This window comes from Henckelia pumila, chromosome 4, assembly GCF_033568475.1.
Source record: "Henckelia pumila isolate YLH828 chromosome 4, ASM3356847v2, whole genome shotgun sequence".
Classification (NCBI taxonomy): Eukaryota; Viridiplantae; Streptophyta; class Magnoliopsida; order Lamiales; family Gesneriaceae; genus Henckelia; species Henckelia pumila.
The window spans coordinates 77,902,104-77,926,806 of NC_133123.1; the positions used below are offsets into that span (position 1 = coordinate 77,902,104).

Sequence of the window (24,703 nt, forward strand, 5' to 3'; positions counted from 1 at the left end):
ATCAAATTTTTTTTTTCAAATGAAAGCTTTCACTTTAAGTGATTTTTTATGAGGTGAAAACTTTTGGCCGTCATATCCCTCGGTCTCAAAGAAGGAAAAGGATTTTAAGCTGGGTTTAGTTCACGTTTTTAGAGTTTTTTTATTAAAATTTTATATTATCAAGTATTTGTTATTTCAAATTAACTTTTATAAAAATAAAAAAAATTTAACTGATAATTCGATTAAAAAAAATAACTAGAAGTGAACTTAAATTTTGTCGAAAAATCTCAACCTTTAGTCACGTTTTTCATCGCTTTCTTTTTCGAGCCAAAATATTTTTGCCTAAATTCGCATTTATTGATGCAATCGTGCATTTTTTCACTTTCATTCCAGTTGTTTCTGGTACCTCCAGTGTGACAAACCTCCCATGATACGGTGAGAATCGTGTTCTTGAGAAAATTTTGAGTCTCGACAAGAGTGTGTGTGAGTGTCACTTACTGCACTAAAGAATTTACTTCTGGGAAGACCTAGAATCAATCAACATTAAAACCATGTATTATTTTCCCAAGTCATACTCGGTATCCAGTTGCCTAAAATGGGTGGCATGTTATATATATATTTTCAATGTTAGATCCTGACCTGTTGGTGCCTCTCGTTGAAACTAACAGACCGGTGTTTCAATTCGCCTCTACGTGTCGTCATGTCATCCAATATCTCAGCAGAAGATACATCATGACTTGCATCATCTTCGGCAATATCATGCAAATCTATATCCTGTTTTAATAATACACAAACATTCACTCATGCAATGCAAAAGATCGAAATAGTAAAAACCAAAAAATATATGTATGTATTGTGTAATGGAGAAGAGATGTGCCTTAAGAGATAGACTCCTAGCTCTAACTGGACGTCCAATAACTTCTTCGTATTCAGCGACATCAAGTTCTTGAAGATGGTCGATTGGAAACATGCATCTTCAGAAGAACGTGTTCTCTAATGCATATCAAGAGGAAGAATGGGAGTAGAAACAAAATTCCAGCTATTGGTATCCATGTGATCCCGAAGCAAATCAAAAGATACACGAACTGGAAGAGCGTAAACATGAGGATGTACTTGAACGGCACCGTCTCCACAAATGAAGCATGGAAACCTTCAAGAACTCAGCCAATTGAAGGATCATGATCAATATATATATATATATATGATAATAAAAGATATCTAAATTTCTTGAATTTTATGATATGCTTACTTGAATCGTCGGCCAGCATGGACAAATAGGAACTGAATCCTTTCCCAAAACTGATTTCCAGGGAGACTATCGATGGCCATGTAAGCAAAATATCCCCATAGAACTGAAGTAGGTATCATCTTGATCACAGGCATTATGCATACAGTTAACCCAACGAGTATTGATTGCAGCAAGTTGCTCACTCTTTGCTCGTTTACTCGAACAGGAAGATGTTGATCGATACAAATTTCAGGATCAAAGTGTCCTTTTTCATCATCATATTTCAGGACAGCTTCCTTCAAGTTTGCCAATTCTTTGTCTACAGCATTCTGCAATAATATTACATACGTCAACTCAACAGAATAATTATTGGACCTCGAACTAAGATGCATCTTTACAAGAAAAGATGCTAGAAAGTGTTGTTGGGTCGATCAATCTGAGGATATAATTATTGATTTTATGCATCAGTAATTTCAATTAAATTAAGAGTGCAATCTTGTTTTGGAATAGAATAAGATTAATAAATTATCTTGAATAATCATGAGTTGATTAGATCAAATTAATTTATTGGAGCTTAATTTAATTGGGTCCGATCAGGTCCCTTTGGTGGCTCAAATATAAACTCAAATAAATTATATGAGTTATAATTTATGAAACTCGTAGGAATAAATTAATATGATTATAGTATTTTTATCTATGAAAAGTTTGAATTAAAACTTTACCGATACGATAAGATTTGATACGATTGATAATCTTTTAATTTATGAAAAAGAGATAATTTCATTCTTGAATTTATCTTATCTTTCTAGACTATTTGATATAACGTAGTCTGGCAGAAAGTTGTATACCACGTACAATTTTCCTACGATTGATTTTGAGAGAACACCGGAGAAGGCTTGAAGGTTTGAAGCTTTGAGTTGCAGCTCTGTTGCAGACAAGACAACGTAAAACACGCTTCAAGGGTAATCTCAATTCCTTTGTGTGTAAATTAATTAATTCGTGTTAAATACGTGAAACAATCATGATCCTGTTTTATGAGATTATTGGAATCACATAAAATTAATTTTTGTGATTCGATTTTCTCAGTCTTGGCTAACATATGGTATCAAAGCCACGGGTTTTGATAGTGTTTTGCGTATTTCGAATTAATTAATTTTGTATGCATGTTTTAGTTTAAAGCGGTGTTAGATTTATGTGATTATGGTTTAGTTGAATGAATATTTTTTTTTGAAAAATTTATGGCCCTAGATTTTGGTGAAATTGTACTTCGTAATTATCGATTCTGTAACCAAGGGGGTGGATTACGACTCCATGTTTCCCCTTGTTTATTTTATTGCAATTTTTATTGTAATTTTCGAAATTGGAATTTTCTCCTACTGTTTCAAAATTCTGGAGGGTCATTCTGCAATTTCGTCCAAAGCAACTAGGGACCAGACTGCATCTTCTTCAACAATTCAAGGACCTGTTTTGCAATTTCGGAATTCTCCATGGAAGCTCCAGATCTGAACGCAGAAGCAAGCCAAGCCGTTACTCTACCTCGGGAAGACTTCGCACGGCTGCATAAACTCGACGGCGTGGCCTGAAAGATGGTGACGCGACCTTCGATTTCGCTGGATTGGAGAAAATTTTTGGCTGCTGTTTCGTTTTCGAATCGGCAGAAAAGTCATGGTGATCTTCTCCGTGTGCGTTGCTGCGTGATGTTCACAATGTTTTCGGCGAATTCCCAAGGCGGCAGCGGCTAAGCGGACGGCGGCGTGGTTAGGGCTGAAGGAGAGATCCGGGTCGGGTTGCGGGTTTGGTTCATGGACTATCTGGTCGTGGGCTATAACCGGGTCGTAACTCATGGATTTCTACTTTGGGCCTTGATCATTGTTTTGGGCCAAATAAAGACTGGGCTGGACACAAATATTTAAATTGAAGGATTGGGCCAGTTTGTGATTCAATTAATTTATTTGTATTTTTGTGTCCAGGATGGGCCATAAATTTGTTTTTGTTTAATTATTGCTTATTGCTTTAATTATTATGTGCATTATATGTCATTCATGTATTATGCCATGTAGATTGCATAAACACCGCTTTAGGTACTACATTGTCATGCATAAAAATAAGATTTTATTTATTTACTATTTTTATATATAAAAAATAAATTTTTGATTAATAATTGAACTATTTTATGAGTTAAAATAGTTAGGATATTATTAATCGGACTAAACTCAAAATTTTATTTATTTTCTATTTTTATATATAGAAAATAAATTTTTGATTAATAATTGAACTATTTTATGAGTTAAAATAGTTAGGATATTATTAATCGGATAAAACCCAAAATTATTTTTCAAAAATATTAAGTGTGAGGGATGTATTCTATATGAGCTCATGGTCTCCCTTATTAGTCCATTAGTAAGAATGTGTATGCCTCGTGCCAATTTTCATTGGTCTCCCTATAGGAGGGCTGCACTGTTTCGGTTACTTGATTGGACCCGACATGGTGATAATTTTTTAAAGTAAAATTAATTTTGATCACCCTATAGGTGACATAATTAATTAAGTACTTGAAAAATAATCAATATAAGGGTACACACTTAAGTCAATAACATTGTGAGATATTCCTATAGAATAGTCAAACAATGTATTTTTTATGGCCAAAAATCAAGCAATACAAAATTAATATTGCATGAGATGCTAGATATATTGAATTTAGTGGGAGGGTCCCAGCCTAGCTATAAATCGTGTTTACTTTTTCTAAAGAAGAGTATAATTTGATTTTGGAGTTTTAGGTCATTGCTGTGTTGTAAGTAGTTTTTGGGTCTACTAATGCATTTTTTTTTTTTTGCATAACACATGTCATTTTATTTATTGTATGTGTTGCTCATTTAATTTATTTTAATTTCAAAAAAATGTCTTCAAACTCACTATCACTGTCCATTCTTTTAACAAACAACCAACTAGTTGGGAAAAATTACATTGATTGGAAACGCAATTTGATGATTGTCTTAACTACGGAGAAACATAAATATGTGCTTACTGAACAATGTCCCTCGGTGCCTACGGTGGAGTCCACTGCTGCCCAAAAGCAGGCTTATGATAAGTGGGTCCGTTCTGATGAGATGGCTCGTTGCTACATTTTGGGATCCATCTCAAATGTGTTGCAACAAAAACATCAGAATATGGAAACCACGGTAAAAATCAGGGAAAGCCTTCAGGAAATGTTTGAGCATCAGGGACGCCAGGCACGTCAAACGGCCATTAGGAGTATTATGAACATGCGCATGAAACCTGGGATGCCAGTGAGGGATCATATGCTTGCATTGATCGGTCAATTCAATGTGGCTGAGGTTTTAGGGGCTGAAATCAAATCAGAGACTCAGGTTGACATGGCACTTGAGACTCTCCCTGAGATGTTCTCACAATTCAAGGTTAGCTATAATATGAATAAGCTAAACATGTTCCTGACTGAATTGATGAAGGAACTCCAAAATGCTGAAAGTGTTCTTAAAACTCAAAGTGGTGATGCACTTGCTGTTGCTTCTGTTGGACCATCCTATTCCAAACCGAAAGGTAAATTTGGAAATAATAAGAGGAAGAAGCCCAACAGGAAGGGTCCACAGCAAAAAGCAAAGAAAGTCAAAATAGATGGCAAACCCAAAGGAAAATGTTTCCATTGTGGAGAGAAGGGTCATTGGAAGAGGAACTGCCAAGGATACCTAGCTTCCAAAAAGCAAGGTGGTGGTGAGTTATCATTTATTGAGTCTTGTTTAGTGGTTGATTCTACTGATACTTGGATTGTAGATTCTGAAGCCACTAATCATATATGCAATTCATTGCAGGGGTTCCAAGTAACCAAGGAGCTCAATGAAGGGGTACATACTCTTAGAGTTGGCACGGGAGCTGTGGTATCTGCAAGAGCTGTTGGAGTCGTTTATCTTTATTTTCAGAATAATAAACATTTGGTTTTGAGAAATTGTTATTATGTTCCTGACATTACTAGAAATTTGATTTCTGTTGCTTTATTGTTTAGACAAGGATATTTCGTCCATTTTTCACAAATGGTGGTTGATATTTCCTTGAATAAAGCTCCTATATGCAAAGGACATTTGAATAATTATTTGTATGTCTTAAAACCCGTTGGCAGCTCTTTGTATCACACTCAATCCAACAAACGAATAAAATTATCTCCCACTAATGAAACTTATTTGTGGCATTTGAGGCTTGGTCATATCAACCTTAATAGGATTCAAAAGTTGGCAAAGGATGGTCCTTTAAGTGATTTAAAGGTGGAATCCTTGCCTATATGCGAATCTTGTTTGAAGGGTAAAATGACTAAGAGGTCCTTTAAATCTAAAGGACATAGAGCCAATGAAGTTTTTGAATTAGTGCACACTGATGTATGTGGACCAATTAGTGTTCAAGCTAGAGGCGGATTTCAGTACTTCATCACCTTCACCGATGACTACTCTACATACGGTTATGTTTACCTAATGTCCCACAAATCTGATGCTTTTGAAAAGTTTAAAGAATTCAGAAATGAAGTGGAAAAACAATTAGGTAAGAGCATAAAAATACTTCGATCAGATCGATGTGGTGAGTATCTATCCAGTGACTTTAGAGCATACTTATCAGATAATGGGATTTTATCCCAATTGAGCGCACCATATACTCCTCAACAAAATGGTGTCTCGAAAAGGAGAAATAGGACTTTGTTGGACATGGTTAGATCCATGTTAGGTTTCTCTACGCTCAGTACATCCTTTTGGGGATATGCTATTCAAACTGCAATATACTTATTGAACATGGTTCCTTCTAAGTCTGTCTCTAAGACACCCCTATAAATGTGGAATGGGCGTATACCCAATCTAATACATATTCGGATATGGGGATGTCCTGCGTATGTGCTCAAGAGAAAGATGGATAAAATGGAATCTAGATCAGAAGCATGTGTGTTTGTTGGATATCCTAAGGAAACGAGATGATACTACTTCTATAGTCCTCAGGATAAGAAGGTATTTGTGAGTACAAATGCAACCTTCTTAGAGGACAGATACATAGAAGATCGTGAATCAAAGAGTAAGGTTCTTTTGGAAGAGATTGTTGAAACATCATCTACTCCAGAGATCCGCACTGAACCTACTCAGTTTGATTTCACATCTATACCACCATTAATCACTGTTTTTAGAACAACTGATATGGTGGAAGATAATGTTCCTAATATTAATTCACCTCACCATACCGACATGGAGAATGAGGTACATGGTGAAGAAGCAAACTCAAGGAACCAACAATCAAATCCAATGAACCAAGAACCTCCACGACTTAGACGTAGTGAGAGGGTCATCCGACCACCTTCTAGATACTTGCTCTATGGAGAGTCCTTAGAGGCAGTCTCTATAGAACAAGAGGAGGATACCATTACGTACAAAGAAGCTATGGAGGATATAGACGCTGACCAATGGAGGAGTGCTATGAACTCAGAAATGCGATCCATGTACACTAACTCTGTCTGGGATCTTGTAGATATGCCTGAAGGGGTAAAACCTATTGGGTGTAAGTGGGTCTACAAGAGAAAGAGAGGAATAGATGGAAAAGTAGAAACCTTTAAGGCTAGATTAGTAGCTAAAGGTTTTAGCCAACGAGAAGGAATCAATTATAAAGAAACCTTCTCACCTATGGCTATGGTAAAGTCTATTCGGATTCTCTTATCCATTGCATCTCATTTTGATTATGAGGTGTGGCAAATGGACGTCAAGACAGCATTTTTAAATGGAAATCTTGAGGAAAGCATTTATATGATGCAACCAGATGGTTTTTATCCAAAACGGTCAAGAGCATAAAGTATGCAAACTTAAAAGGTCTATTTATGGACTTAAGCAAGCGTCTAGATCTTGGAATATCAGATTTGATCAAACTGTGAAGGATTATGGTTTCGATCAAAATCTTGATGAGCCTTGTGTCTATAAGAAAGTTTTAGATGACAAGGTGATTTTTCTCGTGTTATATGTGGATGACATCCTACTGATTGAAAATGATGTGGGGGTGATGACATCTGCTAAGAGATGGTTGGCCCAACATTTTGATATGAAAGACTTGGGAGAAGCAAATTTTGTTCTAGATATCCAGATCCTTCGGGATAGGAAGAACAGGCGGATTGCCTTATCTCAAGCTTCATACATTGATAAAATATTGGTGAGATATGCAATGGAAAATTCCAAGAAAGGTCAAACACCTTTTAGACATGGAATTCACTTGTCCAAGGACCACAATCCTAAGACTCAAAGTGAAATAGAATACATGAAAAGAGTTCTATATGCTTCGGCTGTAGGAAGTCTTATGTATGATATGCTATGCACTCGACCAAATATTTGTTATGCTGTTGGGATTGTTAGTAGATATCAGTCAAACCCAGGACCAGAGCATTGGACTGCTGTAAAGCATATTCTCAAGTATCTTCGTCGAACTAGAGGGAATATGCTTGTTTATACAGCTTCTGAGTTGGCACCTGTGGGATATACTGTTGGAGAACGCGGCGATCAGATCAATTAGGATTGATACCCGGTGCAGCGGAAGTTTAAAATTTTTGTATGGAACGATTCCATAATAGGTATCAACCTTACGATTAAATTGTGTGTGTGTAAAAATTAAATAACGATTATAAATTTTTACCTCAATCTCGAATCGAGATTTTGGACACCAACAGATTGCTCTGCTCTTGTTATATATCCCTGGAACTGATGGACGAACTGTTCTTCAATCAGGTCCACGAACGGATATTTAATCCCTCTGATAGATTGCACTAGAAAATCTATCAGAAGTTTCTACGAAGAGATTAACGAATTTGATCCGTTAAACCAGACTGCAATTCAAAATTCACAGACTGGATTTTACCGAGCAGAGGGGAGAGGGGGTCGGCCACTTCAGAGAGAAAAATAGGGTTTTTTCGAAAATTGTGACCTTGTTGTGTCTAATTTCTGTACTGCAATAACTTATTTATAATGTAGGCCACTAACAGCTTAGGGCCCATTAGTCATAAGTTCAAGCCCGACAAGCAAAGCCCGCATGTTCAGAAATTAATATAAAATTCATCGTGACTCCGATTGATAAACCGATTTCACCAATGTGCACAGAAACCATTTCTGCACCTTTTAAAGTCAAGATAAATTTTTCTGAATCCGAATTCAGTGGTTTCCAAAAATGCCCATCCCTATGTCATTTTAGGAAATTTTACTCCTCTACTCTTAATTAAGAAGTCCAACTTCTTTGTTCATTAAATTTAACTCTTTAAATTTAACTATCTCAACGGGGATTAAAAATTCATTACTCTGTGTGACCCTCAATGGTTCAGGGATACAGCTAGCCGTGGGCTCACAACTCCTTGTGACTCGGAACAACAATTTCCGACTTGCCCATCGAATCATGGTAAGAGCGCCTAGCAACATCGCCCCATGATTCCCTAGGTATCACTGATAGTGCCTACAAGAACCAATAGATTTTGGTTAGCGTACAGTACGGTCCCTTCATCCATATATCCCGATCGAATCAACAACCATTGGTATATCGAGAGTCGTTCGAGATTCGATAACTATGCAATACATCTTGAAGATCAAATAGTGACATCGCATGTGTTACTAAGAAACCATTTCTTAAAACACATCATGTACTCTGGCCAGAGATTCGTCACACTAATATCTCCTCAGATCGCATAGGATATCCACACTCGCAAGTATGTGGTGAATCCTTGACAACAAAGCATCGACTCCTATATGTGTTGTAACTGTACCCAATCCCGACACCTGATGACCCCAATAGAGTCGGTAAACGAGTCAAAGCACAGTACTAGCATATAGAGTCTCAATGATGTTTCAAGTAATAAGGACTAATGGTGTACAACCAAAACCGCGGACTTTATCCACTCGATAAGTGATAACCACTTGGAAAGTCCGGATAGGGTAGTTCGATCATTCATCATATGAATATCCATTTGCATGCTTCGAACATCTCTATGTTCCCTACCAATGAAACGTGGTACTCTGCATCGCAAATGCTAGTCTCAAACTCGAGCGATCCTTATCCTTATTATCGGACGGCTCAATCGACTAGGAACAGTTTAGAATATACAGTGACTATAAGATGTGTTTCATGATAGACATCCTCATGTTCTACCACATCTTACATACATTATAGTATATTCAAGGTCTTTATCAAAACAACAATAGTATATCACAATATAACAATATGAAGAAAGATAAAGTCATTGCCATTAATAAAAGTGTAAATAATATTAAACAAAAGATTGTTTATACAAAGAGTCATCAAAAGCCCTTAGCCACAAGTTGGCTCACCGGGCACCCACTCTTTCAATCTCCCACTTGCCCTATAGCCAACTAGTCATACTACGTAGACCCATTGCTTCGCGATGTTTGTCAAATAATGGTCCTGGCAAGGGCTTAGTAAGTGGATCAGCGATATTGTCTGCAGAGGCCACTCTTTCGACAGTGATGTCTCCTCTTTCCACAATCTCCCGGATGATGTGGTATTTCCTCAGTACGTGTTTGGATCTTTGATGAGACCTTGGTTCCTTTGCCTGAGCAACGGCACCCGTGTTGTCACAGTACACCGGGACTGGACCAACAACTTCAGGAATAACGCCCAACTCTTGGACGAAATTCCTCATCCAAACGGCCTCTTTAGCAGCAGCAGATGCTACAATGTATTCAGCCTCAGTGGTGGAATCCACTGTGGTGTCCTGCTTGGAACTCTTCCAAGAGACAGCACCGCCATTGAGCATGAACACAAATCCAGAGGTTGACTTCGAGTCATCCACGTCACTTTGGAAGCTAGAGTCGGTATAGCCTTCCAATTTTAGTTCTCTTCCTCCATATACCATGAACATATTCTTAGTCCTTCGTAAGTACTTAAGAATGTCCTTCACGGCTTTCCAATGCATTTGACCGGGATTAGCTTGATATCTGCTCGTGACACTCAGAGCAAATTCTACATCCGGTCTGGTAGATATCATCCCATACATGATACTACCTATGGCTGACGCATATGGTACATGTGTCATTTTCTCTATCTCTTCATCCGTCTTGGGACACATAGACTTGGATAGAGAAACTCCATGACACATGGGTAGATGTCCTCTCTTGGACCCATCCATTGAAAACCTTTTCAATATGGCGTCGATGTAGGTTGATTGAGTGAGTCCTATCATTCTCTTAGATCTATCTCTATAGATCTGTATCCCAAGAATATAGGATGTCTCACCCAAATCCTTCATCGAGAATCTACCTGATAACCATATCTTTGTTGACTGCAACATCCCTACATCATTCCCAATGAGTAGGATGTCATCAACATAAAGTACTAAGAATGTCACAGCATCCTTAACTACTTTCTTGTACACGCATGGTTCCTCCGGGTTCTTGATGAAACCAAAATCCTTTATTGTTTCATCAAATTTCTGGTTCCAACTTCTTGATGCTTGTTTTAGACCATAAATTGATCTCTGAAGCTTGCATACATTATGCTCGCTTCCCATGGATGTGTACCCCTCAGGCTGCTTCATGTAGATTTCTTCCTTAATGTCTCAATTAAGAAAAGCAGTCTTCACATCCATTTGTCATATCTCATAGTCATACCAAGCAGCTATGGCAATAAGGATTCTTATGGACTTGAACATTGCAACTGGTGAAAAGGTTTCATCATAGTCAACTCCTTGTCTTTGAGTATAACCTTTCGCCACCAATCGCGCCTTGTAGGTCAATACCTTACCATCAGGCCCAAGCTTTCTCTTGTAGATCCATTTACACCCTATTGGAACAATTCCATCGGGAGGATCTACTAAAGACCAAACTTGGTTTGTATGCATCGAATCTATTTCCGACTGCATAGCTTCAAGCCATAAATTTGAATCCGCATCAGAAATTGCTTCCTTGAAGTTTCTTGGATCATATCCAACATCGGGTTCATCTTGATCCCCTTCAAGAAGAAGACCATATCGAATAGGAGGTCTAGAAGTTCTCTCGGATCTTCTAGGTACAGGCGTGTCTATCAATGGTTCCTGAGGTGTAGGATCGTTATTTTGTATTTCGGGTTCTTCTCGAATTTCTTCGAGTTCCATCATCTCGCATTTCTTATCCAATAAGAACTCCTTCTCCAAGAAGGTGGCATTCCTTGAAACAAACACCTTTGTTTCAGCAGGATAATAGAAATAATATCCGATTGAATTCTTCGGATACCCTACAAAATAACATAAGCTGGATCGACTATCCAACTTATCTCCCACTGTCCGCTTCACGTAAGCAGGACATCCCCAAATCCTCAAGTACGAATACTTAGGAGCTTTGCCATTCCATAACTCGTATGGTGTTTTGTCCACTGCTTTGGTGTGGACGTTGTTCAACAACAATACCGCCGTTTCAAGCGCATAGCCCCAAAATGAAGGTGGAATCTCAGTGAAGCTCATCATGGATCGAACCATGTCCAACAAAGTTCGATTACGACGCTCCGATACACCATTAAGCTGTGGTGTCATAGGAGGAGTCCACTGAGAGAGAATCCCATTCTCTTTTAGATAGTCCAAAAACTCGGTACTCAAGTATTCTCCGCCTCGATCCGATCGAAGTGCTTTAATACTTTTACCTAGCTTGTTTTCTACTTCAGTCTTGAATTCTTTGAACTTTTCAAATGTTTCAGACTTATATTTCATTAAATATAAATACCCATACCTCGAATAATTATCAGTAAAGGTAATAAAGTAGGTGTGGCCATATTGAGTACCAACTCTAAATGGACCACAAACATCTGTATGGATCAAATCCAACAGATTTTGACTACGCTCAGGTTTCCCCTTAAAAGGAGATTTAGTCATTTTTTCTTTTAGGCAGGATTCACAAGTAGGTAGAGAGTTAATATCAGACATATCAAACATGCCCTCTCCCACTAGCTTGTTCATCCTCCTTGAGGAAATATGACCTAGCCTAGCGTGCCAAAGGTTTGCCGGGTTTTGGCTATCGATTTTCTTTTTGTTTGTTGTTGCCGGTTTATCAACATAATTTATTGGAACGTCTTTTAGTTTTAAGTTGTATAGATCGTTTTCAAGTTGTCCATTTCCAATTAAACATTCATTCTTGTAAATATTGCAAATCCCATTCACAAAATTGCAAGAATAACCATCTCTATCAAGCATAGAAACAGAAATAATGTTTTTAATCAAATCCAGAACAAATAAAACATCTCTTAAAAGTAACTTAAAACCGTTCTGCAAAATTAAATGAACATCTCCCACGGCTTTAGCTTCAACTCTGGAACCATTTCCGAGCCTCAGCTGGGTCTCACCCATTCTAAGCCTGCGACTTCTTGTCATCACCTGCAAATCATTGCAAATGTGAGATCCACATCCGGTATCCAATACCCAAGAAGTAGTATTAAGTGAAACATTTATTTCAATATAGAACATACCCTTCGCAGTTCGCAACTGCTCTAGATATTCCTTGCAGTTACGCTTCCAATGACCGGGCTTCTTGCAGTAATGGCAAACATCCTTAGATTTTTCCATGTTTGAAGCCTTTGTCTTGTACTTCTTCTCGGGTTCGATTTTCTTGGGTGGGGCAGAACGTTTCTTACCCTTTGTACTTGGCCCCTTCTTAGCAGAAGAAGAGGAGCCCACCAAGAAAGCCGGTTTATCCTTATTTAATGTGGATTCATATGTCACAAGCATATTGACCATCTCTTCAAGGGAGGCCTCTATCTTGTTCATATTGAAATTCACCACAAATCCGTCAAACGAAGAAGGAAGAGACAGAAGTAGTAAGTCCACGTTGAGTTCATGCTCCAACACCAAATCAAGGGTTACCAACTTCTGTATGAGCCAAATCACTCGTACCCCATGATCACGGACCGAAGTCCTTTCACGCATGCGACACGTCATTAGCTCCTTTACAGTAGCGAACCTTTCAGCCCTCGATTGAGCCCCAAAAAGTTCCTTGAGTTGTACGTGAATGTCAGCAGCATTCACGGTGTCCTCAAATTGCCTCTGGAGTTCATCAGACATCGAGGCTTGCATATAGCATTTGGTCTTGATATCATGGTCCCACCATGTATCAAGTTTGGCTAACTCTTTCGGACTTACGTCAGCTGGTGCTTCCTTCGGAGGAGATTTTTCTAACACGTAGAGCATCTTCTCCGAAGTCAAGACAATCTTCAACTTACGGAACCATTCCGTATAGTTTGCGCCAGTCAACTTATTTTGTTCGAGGATCGAGAAAAGTGGATTACGCGAATTCATCTTATGAAATACTGAAAAGAAACAGACAAATATCAGTGATTGTTTAAGCAATTTACTAAGACATAAAATAGGCGAAATTTATTTTATGAATCTCACTCCCACTATTTTAACGATTTCACTACCCTCTAGTGAAAACGGGAAACTGTTTTCCTTAGTGAGAACATGGAGTCCAATTGACAAACTATGGTCCCGAATAATATCAGCCAACCATAATTTTCAAAAGGTAGAGCCCAATTGCTTCCAAAGCAACCTCCATGTTTTTACCTCATGTCCAATAAGGGCCCAATAATATGACGTCGTTTATTGTGACATGTCAAGATGACCCATCAATATTAAGTTGTGATGGACGGTCGCCATGTGGATCCCCCAATAATATGAGCCGATCCCATGGGAGTTCCACCCAACTTACAACATGTGTTGATCCAATGTACAGCTTTCCGACGAACGGGCTCCCCCAATAATATGAGCCGGACCGTATCCGCGGGTAGCATCTCATACATTGATCGTTGATGGAAGGTAGGAACATTTAAACAAATTTAAATTTCCTTTATTTATCTTGATATCAATTTTAAATCATATTTAAAATGAGGGATTTTAATTTTGAAAATTTGTCTAATCATTTTTAAAATTTTGTATGCTTGTCGGATTCACACAATTTTGTCTAAAACATGCATACAACTATAATATCACATATTATATAGGATGATCGATTCCATTTCTAATCGACCCGTGGTTGCCAATCACGAGTCTTAGTCCAATCCTAGGTAATATGCAGTATGCAATGCAATCCTATTACATTGAGCTTCCAATTTACATTTCTTCTGTCTTTATTGTCTGCTGGGCCCACCACTGTCTTCAAGTCTTCATCTCCCACTAAATCTAATGTATTTACAATAAATAACAATGACAAGTAGGGGATACATTTTTAAGGGGTGGGAACGGGCCATAAACCAAGCCCACTTTTATTATATATGACATTCATATTGGGCCATAAACCAGGCCCATTAATAAATCCAACAACAATAAAAACAAATGTAAATTCCTAACTTACACCTACAAAATTGGTCATGACAATCGATCATCCTTATCCAATAACATTTAATTCAAAATTAATTTATTGGATAACATGCAATGGCAATTTAAATTTAAAAGGATAAAATCATATTTCATACATAAAATCTTATTTTATATACAAAATCATATTTTATCTTTTTATCAAATAAAATCATATTTTATCTATAAAATCCAATTTTATACATAAAATCATATTTTACTCAATATATTCATAAGATCATATCTTATCATCAATTGTACCAAAAATAATTAATTTCAAAATTCAATTTAACGGATAAAATATTTAAATTTTCCAAAAATTCAAATTTATCCAAAAATCAATTTTAAAATTTTCGGACTCGAACAATTCGATCCGACGCCTCGTGGACCAATCAAAAACAATTTTCGATCGGACCAAAAATAGAATTTTAACATATTAAAATTTAATTTAAAAATTAAAAAATTAATTTTTCCCGCGGGCCGCCCGGGACATTCCCGGGCTGCCCGCGCCCTAATGGGGTCGGGCCGGGCAGCGACGATCGCTGCCCTGCGCAGCGCCCAGCGCTGCGCTGGGCAGCGCCGTGCGCTGCCCGGGGCAGCGACACCACTGTTGGAGAACGCGGCGATCAGATCAATTAGGATTGATACCCGGTGCAGCGGAAGTTTAAAATTTTTGTATGGAACGATTCCATAATAGGTATCAACCTTACGATTAAATTGTGTGTGTGTAAAAATTAAATAACGATTATAAATTTTTACCTCAATCTCGAATCGAGATTTTGGACACCAACAGATTGCTCTGCTCTTGTTATATATCTCTGGAACTGATGGACGAACTGTTCTTCAATCAGGTCCACGAACGGATATTTAATCCCTCTGATAGATTGCACTAGAAAATCTATCAGAAGTTTCTACGAAGAGATTAACGAATTTGATCCGTTAAACCAGACTGCAATTCAAAATTCACAGACTGGATTTTACCGAGCAGAGGGGAGAGGGGGTCGGCCACTTCAGAAAGAAAAATAGGGTTTTTTCGAAAATTGTGACCTTGTTGTGTCTAATTTCTGTACTGCAATAACTTATTTATAATGTAGGCCACTAACAGCTTAGGGCCCATTAGTCATAAGTTCAAGCCATACAAGCAAAGCCCGCATGTTCAGAAATTAATATAAAATTCATCGTGACTCCGATTGATAAACCGATTTCACCAATGTGCACAGAAACCATTTCTGCACCTTTTAAAGTCAAGATAAATTTTTCTGAATCCGAATTCAGTGGTTTCCAAAAATGCCCATCCCTATGTCATTTTAGGAAATCTTACTCCTCTACTTTTAATTAAGAAGTCCAACTTTTTTGTTCATTAAATTTAACTATTTAAATTTAATTATCTCAACGGGGATTAAAAATCCATTACTCTGTGTGACCCTCAATGGTTCAGGGATACAGCTAGCCGTGGGCTCACAACTCCTTGTGACTCGGAACAACAATTTCCGACTTGCCCATCGAATCATGGTAAGAGCGCCTAGCAACATCGCCCCATGATTCCCTAGGTATCACTGATAGTGCCTACAATAACCAATAGATTTTGGTTAGCGTACAGTACGGTCCCTTCATCCATATATCCCGATCGAATCAACAACCATTGGTATATCGAGAGTCGTTCGAGATTCGATAACTATGCAATACATCTTGAAGATCAAATAGTGACATCGCATGTGTTACTAAGAAACCATTTCTTAAAACATATCATGTACTCTGGCCAGAGATTCGTCACACTAATATCTCCTCAGATCGCATAAGATATCCACACTCGCAAGTATGTGGTGAATCCTTGAAAACAAAGCATTGACTCCTATATGTGTTGTAACTGTACCCAATCCCGACACCTGATGACCCCAATAGAGTCGGTAAACGAGTCAAAGCACAGTACTAGCATGTAGAGTCTCAATGATGTTTCAAGTAATAAGGACTAATGGTGTACAACCAAAACTGCGGACTTTATCCACTCGATAAGTGATAACCACTTGGAAAGTCCGGATAGGGTATTTCGATCATTCATCATATGAATATCCATTTGCATGCTTCGAACATCTCTATGTTCCCTACCAATGAAACGTGGTACTCTGCATCGCAAATGCTAGTCTCAAACTCGAGCGATCCTTATCCTTATTATCGGACGGCTCAATCGACTAGGAACAGTTTAGAATATACAGTGACTATAAGATGTGTTTCATGATAGACATCCCCATGTTCTACCACATCTTACATACACTATAGTATATTCAAGGTCTTTATCAAAACAACAATAGTATATCACAATATAACAATATGAAGAAAGATAAAGTCATTGCCATTAATAAAAGTGTAAATAATATTAAACAAAAGATTGTTTATACAAAGAGTCATCAAAAGCCCTTAGCCACAAGTTGGCTCACCGGGCACCCACTCTTTCATATACTGATTCTGACTTTCAAGCTGACAGAGACTCTCGTAAGTCTACATCAGGATCTGTGTTCACATTGGGTGGTGGTGTCGTTATTTGTAGGAGTATCAAGCAATCTTGCATTGCTGATTCCACTATGGAAGCGGAGTATGTGGCGGCTTGTGAAGCAGCAAAAGAAGTCGTTTGGCTGAAAAAGTTTTTGCTCAGCCTCGAGGTTGTTCCTTCTGCATCAAATGCCATTACTTTATACTGTGATAGCAGTGGTGCAGTGCAAATGCAAAAGAACCCAGAAACCATCAACATGGAAAACACATTGAACGAAAGTATCACTTAGTGAGAGATATCGTTCAACGAGGGGATGTGACAGTGTGCAAGATAGCATCTGTTGAAAATCTTGCTGGTCCGTTTACTAAAAGCTTACCTGCTAGAGATTTTGAGGAACATATTCAAAATATGGGAGTGTTGGACATGTCTCATTTACTCTAGGGCAATTAACAGTATTTGCCCATCGAGTAATTTCTCATGTATTATGACATTTTGAAATTATAATAATGTTTTATTTATTTATTCTTAAATAAATTGTTTTGAGCAATGCATATGTCCATTGAATTGTTGTATTATTATAAATTGAGTGTTTATGTTGTTAAACACAGAAAGATTCAATTTATAATTCAATTCATATTTTTAATGTCCACGATCGGAAAATAAATAGGGACAAATTATTTTGACAAGATCGTTTCAATTTTATTGAAGTCTATCTTTGACTTGGTAATAAAATTGGAGATACATTTTGATGTATTGGACTGTACCACGTGAGATTTGAATTTGAATTGACCATACTAATTCAAATCCACTAGGTTATCGTACATAGCCCCTTAATCCTGAGCGGGTAATGAACTTTGATAACTAACTTGAAGTTCTTTGAGACATCAATGAGTGAGATCAGACCATTGATCAATATATCGATGTTTTGGGAATCAAAGTGAAATAACAAAGAACATATATTCGCAAGATGGAATCCGTCACCTACATGATCATGAACTCACGAGTTCTTCTAAAAGACAGTAAAATCTGAGCTCAGTAATTCAATATTATTTGTTGAATTAATTATGTGATGCGATCACATGTGACTGTCAAATAGAAGATGAGGGTGAGTGGTTATGAATATCTAATATAGGCAACATGATCATGGTATCCTATTTTAGATGTTTTAGTTGATCGACGGGGGTGATATGTTGGATCGATCAATCTGAGGATGTAATTATTGATTTTATGCTAAATTAAGAGTGCAATCTTGTTCTTTTAGTGGAGTAGAATAAGATTAATAAATTATCTTGATTAATCATGAGTTGATTAGATCAAATTAATTTATTGGTGTTTAATTTAATTGGGTCCGATCAGGTCCCTTTGGTGGCTCAAATATAAACTCAAATAAATTATATGAGTTATAATTTATGAAACTCGTAGGAATAAATTAATATGATTATAGTATCTTTATCTATGGAAAGTTTGAATTAAAACTTTACCGATACTATAAGATTTGATACGATTGATAATCTTTTAATTTATGGAAAAGAGATAATTTCATTCTTGAATTTATCTTATCTTTCTAGACTATTTGATATAACGTAGTCTAGCAGAAAGTTGTATACCACGTACAATTTTCCTACGATTGAGTTTGAGAGAACACTGGAGAAGGCTTGAAGGTTTGAAGCTTCGAGTTGCAGCTCTGTTGCAGACAAGACAACGTAAAGCACGCTTCAAGGGTAATCTCAATTTCTTTATGTGTAAATTAATTAATTCGTGTTAAATATGTGAAACAATCATGATCCTATTTTATGAGATTATTGGAATCACATAAAATTAATTTTTGTGATTCGATTTTCTCAGTCTTGGCTAACAAGTGCAAACTTACAGAGGGATTTCTGTCCATTTCAATGAATACAGAATGGAGTCGACAGTAAATCTCTGAGTGGCTGGCTTGCTGTTCCATGTGTTAGAGTAGATGCCCTGCAAGCCAAATGTTGGTCAGGGATTTTATTGACTCAAGTGTAATAACAATCTTTATTTTAATATAATTAATCTTTTATCTGGCATTTTCTTTATCTGTATACCCATGCAAGTTGCATAGATAAAGACCTTGAATATACTATAGTAAGATATGAGGTTGTACATATGATGACAATCATGAAACACATATTATTAATTACGGTATTCTAAATAAAGTTCCTAGTCGATTGGGCCGTCCAAAATAAGGATAAGGATCACTCGAGCTCGAGACTAGAATCTGTGATGATGTGTACCACGTTTCATTGGTATGGACATAGAGATGTTCAATCATACAGATTGGTGCTCATACGATGAGTTCACTGAACTACCCTCCCTCAGACTTTTCAAGTGGTTATCATTCATCGAGTGGATAAGTCCGTGGTTATGGTTGTACACAATTAGTCCTTAAGACCCGGGACAACACTGAGGCTCTACATGCTAGGACTTTATTTTGACTCGTTTACCGACTCCATGAGGGTCATCAGGTGGCGAGGTTGGGTACAGTTGCGACACATGTAGGAGCCAGTGCATTGTAGTCGGGGATTCACCGCTCACCTATGGGTGTAGATATCCTATGTGATAAAATGAGATAATAGTACATGGAATATCTGGCCAGAGTGTAAGATGTGTAGTAGAGTAAAGTGTTTACCAAGTTACACATGCGATGCCACTATGTATTCTCAAAGACATCACATCGTTATCGAAATTCACATGCGACCCTTGATGAACCAATGGTTGCAGTTTCGATCGGGATATATGAGATGAAGGGACTGTACTGTACGTTAACCATAATCGACTGGTTCTTGCAGGCAATATCAGTGATACCTAGGGAATCATGGGGCGGTGCTACTTAACGCTCTTACGATGATTCGATGGGTTAAATCAGAAATGAGTTCTGACATTTTATGATCAAGGAGTTGATGCATAGAATGAGGCTAATAAGGGTAAGCCTGGACCCACAGCTAGTTGTATCCCTGAACCATTGAGGGTTACACAAGTACTGGTTTTCCTGTTTCCGTTGAGATAATAAATTCAAAGAGTTGAATTTATGATAAACAAATTTGACTGGATCGATAGATAAGCTTTATAAATGGCTTATAAAGGCTTATAGAAATTTTTGAGAGCAAAATTAATTAAAAGGGTTTAATTAATTTTTCCAAGTAGGACTTGGAGATAAGGATCCATAATATATATATATAGATATATATATATATATTCGATATATATATATATATATAATATAATATATTTATATATTATATTATTGTGGGACCTTATGTTTATATTATATTATTATATAATATATATTAAAAAAAAAGTAATTAATGAGTTGTCGGGAGACAACTCATTAAACCACATCAATTGCAATTGGGATTGTAATAATTGAAAGCATTCAGCTTTCTTTCTTCGGCTTAAATTGTTCGAAGCTCCTCTGCAAGCTCTTCTGTCCGGTCTTCCTTTTGTTTTCTCCTCGATAAATTTCTTCTTCTTTTAAGTGCAAATTAGAATTGAAACAGAAATTCGGTCGTGGACCTGATTTGAAGAAAGGAGGAAAAATCCAGTTGATTGTTCGTATGGATTTACAACAAGAGCTATTTTCGAAATAGTTGGAGCCATCGTCAATCTTTTAAGATTGATAGGTATAAATCTCTTAACTCCCTACGTACATTAATTTAAACTATATGAGTGTCCAAGAAAATTTTGAACGTCAAAATTAAATTTAAACTTTCGCTGCGTTTTGGGCACGATAGAGATCCGAGATCCAACAGTGGTATCAGAGACAAGTTCTCTATATCGTATGGTTTATTTCATATTAAGTATTTTTAATTTCTAACCGCATAAAAAAATATTTCAAAATCGCTACACCATAAAATTTATTTTATAGAATTTAAAATATATATATATATAGATATTTGTATGTATATATATATTACGATATATATATATATACGTATATAGATATATATTATAAAATATATAGATATATGTATGTATATATATATTACGGTATATATATATGTACGTATATAGATATATATTATAATAATATATATAAAGATATATATTATTATTATTATCATATATATGTATATATTTATTACGATATACATATACATATATAGATATATATATATATATATATATATATATGTATTATTGTTATTATATATATTATTATATATATAGATATGTGTATATATATGCATTACGACATGTATATATAAACATATATAGATATATATATATATAATATAATAATAGTAATCATGCTTTGCATTAAATGCAAAGCATGATTGCCGAAACATTGCTCAATTGTTGACTGTCCGAATTTAATTCGGGCAGTATTCGGTCAGTAGGTGTAGGGGTGAGTCTGAAAATGTTTTGGGCAGCCTTACACATATACATATTTTTCGAAAAGAGTTTCGGATCCGATGTGATTTTATAAAATATTTTCTTATGAAATAAATAATTAGAATGTGATTTTAATTATTTATAGTAAAATGAGTTTTACAAGAAAATCAATTATTATTGAATTAATTAGAAATTAAATAAAGGAGTTTATTTAATTTGTTAATTCATTTAATACTTGTGGCGGTTAGTGATAAAATTACAAGATACATGAAATTGATGAGTTATATAATATGTGATATTATATGCATGAAGGATAATCGAGAGCCATAACCAATGTGCTAGGTGTATGCTAGGATATTTTTCATGTCTCAACTTGTTTAATTTTATTTGATAAAATTAAAGTGAGTTTGGTTTATGACTCGTTCCCACCCCTTGATATGTATCCCTTATGTGCCATGGCTATTCAAATGTAAATATTTGTAATAGTGGGAGATCAAGATTGGAAGATGGTGGACCCGATGATCAAGATGACGACATGTAAAATATTGGAAGCTTATGTAATAAGTTGCATTTGCATCCCTGCATTTACCTAGGATTTGGACATTGGTCCATGCTTGGCTCGCATGGATCAAATAGTATTGGCAATCGATCATCCTTATTTAATTGTCATATTATGATATATGCGATATATAGTAATATGCATGTATGTATATTATTCGATAATATAGTTGCATGAATCCGACAAACATACAAAATCATGGCACATGATTTTAAATAAAATGATGAGAAAATTTCAAAATTAAAATCCCTCATTTTGAATATGATTCAAAATTTATATCAAGCCATAAAAGTAAAAATTAAAAGATTTTAATTTATTCTTGTCTTCCATCAACGGTGGTTGCATGATGAACGCTACCCGCGGTCAGTGTCTGGCTCATATTATTGGGGAGACCTGGACGCCGAAAAGTTGTGACTTCCACTGACATAGGTGATGTGAATTGGGTGGAACTCCCATGACTTCGGCTCATATTATTGAGGGAAATCATGGCGACCGTCCACTACGATTCAACATTGATGGGTCGGCTTGACACTCGAAGATAAACGACGTCATATTATTGGGTCCTTATCAAGAGTGAGACGAAACACGTAGAGGTTGCATGGGGATGAAATTGGGCTCTACCTTTTAGAAATTATCATTGGCTGATATTATTCGGGATCATAGTTGTCTAGATTGGACTCTACGTGCTCACTAAGAAAATACGATTTCCCGTTTTCATCAGAGGGTAGTGAAAATGTCAAAATAGTGGGAGGAAATTTATAAAATTAAAGTCCATATTTTATATCTTATAATTATTTTAAAATAATTAGTAACGATTATCTGTTTTTCAATTTTAGTATGTTTAAGATGTCGACACGCAATCCACTTTCTGCTATTCTCGAACAAAACAAGCTAACCGGACCTAATTATCAAGACTGGCTAAGAAATCTAAAGATTGTTCTAAACTCTGAGAGGATTGCGTATGTGCTTGAAAAAAATCCACCAAAGGAAGCAGCTCCTAACATCAGTGAGACTGAGTTAGCCAAGCTTGAGAAATGGTGGGACCATGATCTCCAAGCTAAGAGCTACATCCTGGCTTCTATGTCGAATGAACTGCAAAGGCGGTTCGAGGATGCTGCGAATGCTGCTGACATTCACTTTCATCTGAAAGAGTTATATGGTGTTCAAACTCGATCAGAAAGACACGCAACTGTGAAAGAACTCATGACTACATTCTTGCGAGAAGGGGCTTCGGTCCATGAGCATGGTGTTAGGATGATTGGGTTAGTTGAGAAATTAGTGGGACTCGATATGGTTATGCCTCATGAGCTCTCGACTGATATTCTCTTGTTGTCTTTACCTTCCTCGTTCGACGGATTTGTGGTTAATTTTAATATGAACAAGATAGAGGCCACCCTTGAAGAGTTTGTTAATATGCTTGTTAATTATGAGGCCACAATCAAGAAAGAAAAGACAGTTTTGCTTTTGGGCTCGTCGTCTGGGACGAAAAAGGGAGCCCAAAACAAGGGAAAGAAGCGTTCTGCCCATGCAGTTAAGAACAAGCCTAATAAGAAGCCATACAAGAAACCTGCTCAAGGGCCCAAAAGGCAAAATAAATCAGAACAAGTCTGTTTCCACTGCAACAAGCCTGGACATTGGAGGCGTAATTGCACTGAATATCTTGCCCAGAAGCGTTTTGGCCATGGTATGTTTTATATTGAAATTAATATCTCAATGAATTTTTCTTCTTGGGTATTGGATACTGGATGTGGTTCTTATCTATGCAATGATTTGCAGGTGATGACAAGAAGCAAGAAACTTAGAGAAGGTGAGACCTTTCTAAGACTTGGAAATGGAGCAAGGGTTGCTGCCAAGGCCAAAGGAGATATTATTTTAATATTAAACAATGATTTTAAGTTGCTTTTGAGAGATGTTTTGTATGTTCCTGATTTGGTTAAAAAAATTATTTCTATTTCTATGCTTGATAGAGATGGTTATTCTTGTATTTTTACAAAAGGTGTTTGCACTATATATAAGAATGAATGTTTGATTGTAACTGGTGAATTACAAAACGATCTCTATAACTTAAAATTAAAAGATATTCCATTAAACAATGTCCAAACAATAACAACAAACAAAAGAAGACAAGATAGTCAAAACCCTGCACATATATGGCACGCTAGACTAGGTCATATTTCTCAAAGAAGGATGCACAAGTTAGTGGGAGAGGGCATGTTCGACATGTCAGATATAAACTCTCTACCTACTTGTGAATCTTGTCTGAAAGGAAAAATGACCAAGACTCCCTTTAATGGGAATGTAGAACGTGCACATGGTCTTTTGGATTTGATCCACACAGACGTATGTGGCCCGCTAAATGTTAGCACTAAATATGGGCAGCCCTACTTCATTACCTTTACTGATGATTTTTCGAGGTATGGGTATGTGTATTTGATGAAATACAAGTCTGAAGCATTTGAAAAGTTCAAAAAATTCAGATGTGAAGTAGAGAAACAATTGGGTAAAAGTATTAAAACACTCCGATCTAATCGAGGTGGAGAATACTTGAGTACTGAATTTTTGGGCTATCTTAAAGAGAATGGGATTCTCTCACAGTGGACTACACCAGGAACACCACAATTGAATGGTGTTTCTGAACGTCGAAATCGAACTTTGATGGACATGGTTCGATCTATGATGGGATTCACTGAATTGCCTAGATCGTTTTGGGGATTTGCGCTTGAAACTGCGGCAATGTTGTTGAATAATGTCCATACAAAG

At 36.7% G+C, this 24,703-nt stretch overlaps 1 pseudogene; it reads right to left on the reverse strand.

The window, feature by feature from the left end:
- Positions 1 to 559: 559 nt before the first annotated feature.
- LOC140861294 (probable boron transporter 7) overlaps positions 560 to 24,703 on the reverse strand; it is a 29,995-nt pseudogene continuing 5,851 nt past the window's right edge.